At 37.0% G+C, this 2,500-nt stretch overlaps 4 non-coding genes across 4 annotated transcripts; all 4 read left to right on the forward strand.

Annotated features, from left to right (window-relative positions):
• Nucleotides 1–18: 18 nt before the first annotated feature.
• LOC143725450 (5S ribosomal RNA) lies at nucleotides 19–137 on the forward strand. Its single transcript, XR_013198221.1, has one exon. It is a non-coding gene; the product is annotated as a 5S ribosomal RNA (ribosomal RNA).
• Nucleotides 138–628: 491 nt separating this feature from the next.
• Nucleotides 629–747, forward strand: LOC143724830 (5S ribosomal RNA). The gene has a single exon (XR_013197623.1). It is a non-coding gene; the product is annotated as a 5S ribosomal RNA (ribosomal RNA).
• A 285-nt stretch (nucleotides 748–1,032) lies between these two features.
• LOC143725452 (5S ribosomal RNA) lies at nucleotides 1,033–1,151 on the forward strand. Its single transcript, XR_013198223.1, has one exon. It is a non-coding gene; the product is annotated as a 5S ribosomal RNA (ribosomal RNA).
• Nucleotides 1,152–1,633: 482 nt separating this feature from the next.
• LOC143725453 (5S ribosomal RNA) lies at nucleotides 1,634–1,752 on the forward strand. The gene has a single exon (XR_013198224.1). It is a non-coding gene; the product is annotated as a 5S ribosomal RNA (ribosomal RNA).
• Nucleotides 1,753–2,500: the final 748 nt, after the last annotated feature.

The raw sequence follows: 2,500 nt of genomic DNA on the forward strand, positions 1-2,500 counted from the left end.
ATTTTGGCAGCAGTTTTCGCTTACGGCCATACCACCTTGGTCACGCCCGATCTCGTCTGATCTCGGAAGCTAAGCAGGGTCGGGCCTGGTTAGTGCTTGGATGGGAGACCGCCTGGGAATACCAGGTGCTGTAAGCTTTTTTGATTTAAAAAAAAAAAAAAAAAAAAGAGTCCCTGAGCTTCTTCAGAAAGCCTTTAAAAGTCTCTGAGATTCTTCAGAGAGCATGAAAGAGTTTGAGTTTTTTCAAAAGTTCTTCTTACTTTAAAAAAAAGACTCACTGAGCTTCTTCAGAAAGCCTTTAAAAGTCTCTGAGATTCTTCAGAGAGCATGAAAGAGTTTGAGTTTTTTTCAAAAGTTCTTCTTAGTTTAAAAAAAAGAGTCCCTGAGCTTCTTCAGAAAGCCTTTAAAAGTCTCTGAGATTCTTCAGAGAGCATGAAAGAGTTTGAGTTTTTTCAAAAGTTCTTCTTACTTTAAAAAAAAGACTCACTGAGCTTCTTCAGAAAGCCTTTAAAAGTCTCTGAGATTCTTCAGAGAGCATGAAAGAGTTTGAGTTTTTTCAAAAGTTCTTCTTAGTTTTCTTCATTAATGGTCTAACCTTTTAAATTGCCCAATTTTGGCAGCAGTTTTCGTTTACGGCCATACCACCTTGGTCACGCCCGATCTTGTCTGATCTCGGAAGCTAAGCAGGGTCGGGCCTGGTTAGTACTTGGATGGGAGACCGCCTGGGAATACCAGGTGCTGTAAGCTTTTTTGATTTAAAAAAAAAAAAAGAAAAAAAAAGAGTCCCTGAGCTTCTTCAGAAAGCCTTTAAAAGTCTCTGAGATTCTTCAGAGAGCATGAAAGAGTTTGAGTTTTTTCAAAAGTTCTTCTTAGTTAAAAAAAAAGACTCACTGAGCTTCTTCAGAAAGCCTTTAAAAGTCTCTGAGATTCTTCAGAGAGCATGAAAGAGTTTGAGTTTTTTCAAAAGTTCTTCTTAGTTTTCTTCATTAATGGTCTAACCTTTTAAATTGCCCAATTTTGGCAGCAGTTTTCGCTTACGGCCATACCACCTTGGTCACGCCCGATCTCGTCTGATCTCGGAAGCTAAGCAGGGTCGGGCCTGGTTAGTGCTTGGATGGGAGACCGCCTGGGAATACCAGGTGCTGTAAGCTTTTTTGATTTAAAAAAAAAAAGAGTCCCTGAGCTTCTTCAGAAAGCCTTTAAAAGTCTCTGAGATTCTTCAGAGAGCATGAAAGAGTTTGAGTTTTTTCAAAAGTTCTTCTTACTTTAAAAAAAAGACTCACTGAGCTTCTTCAGAAAGCCTTTAAAAGTCTCTGAGATTCTTCAGAGAGCATGAAAGAGTTTGAGTTTTTTTCAAAAGTTCTTCTTAGTTAAAAAAAAAGAGTCCCTGAGCTTCTTCAGAAAGCCTTTAAAAGTCTCTGAGATTCTTCAGAGAGCATGAAAGAGTTTGAGTTTTTTCAAAAGTTCTTCTTAGTTTAAAAAAAAGACTCACTGAGCTTCTTCAGAAAGCCTTTAAAAGTCTCTGAGATTCTTCAGAGAGCATGAAAGAGTTTGAGTTTTTTCAAAAGTTCTTCTTAGTTTTCTTCATTAATGGTCTAACCTTTTAAATTGCCCAATTTTGGCAGCAGTTTTCGCTTACGGCCATACCACCTTGGTCACGCCCGATCTCGTCTGATCTCGGAAGCTAAGCAGGGTCGGGCCTGGTTAGTGCTTGGATGGGAGACCGCCTGGGAATACCAGGTGCTGTAAGCTTTTTTGATTTAAAAAAAAAAAAAAAAAAAGAGTCCCTGAGCTTCTTCAGAAAGCCTTTAAAAGTCTCTGAGATTCTTCAGAGAGCATGAAAGAGTTTGAGTTTTTTCAAAAGTTCTTCTTAGTTTAACCTGTTAACCTTCAAGGCCACTTTTGAAAAATCCCCAGAAATGGCATACCCAAACTTAAACAGATACAGTTCATGAACCCTTTGCACTAAAAGCACAAGTATGATCTCATTTGAAAGCTGACACCTAGTAGTTTATTGTAAATGTAGAAATAATTATTGTCATAATGAAAAAAAAAATGTTTAAATAGCTTCAAAGTTTTTTAAAGTTATTAGAAATTTACTTTCATGAAACATCTTCATAAAAATAAAATTGAAGTTGGCCCTGGAGCAATCTAGAAATGCACTGCAGCTAAAGCCATATGTGTGACCATTTTATATTTAAAATCTGAAAATGATAAGTCTAAAACTCTGTATTTAGTTAAATGTTTTTCAAGATCATGTCAAATTACTTTATTTTGATTAGACTCTAAAATGCAAACTGATGTTTAGTCATCTTCTGAGTCATCTAATCAGTCTATAGTCTCTATTATTTTGTGGTGCAAACGAGCCCCATTCAGAGTCAGTCTCTCCTTGCACACATTTACACCTCTCCAGACTGGTTATGGCTCTAAATATGCATTTCTTTTGTCTGCATTATAGCTACTAACGACTGGCTATTCACAGGCTATTCATAGGGTTTCA

The sequence above is a fragment of the Siphateles boraxobius genome, unplaced genomic scaffold (genome assembly GCF_051911475.1).
Source record: "Siphateles boraxobius isolate OS27281-9 unplaced genomic scaffold, OSU_SipBor_1 76, whole genome shotgun sequence".
Taxonomy (NCBI): Eukaryota; Metazoa; Chordata; class Actinopteri; order Cypriniformes; family Leuciscidae; genus Siphateles; species Siphateles boraxobius.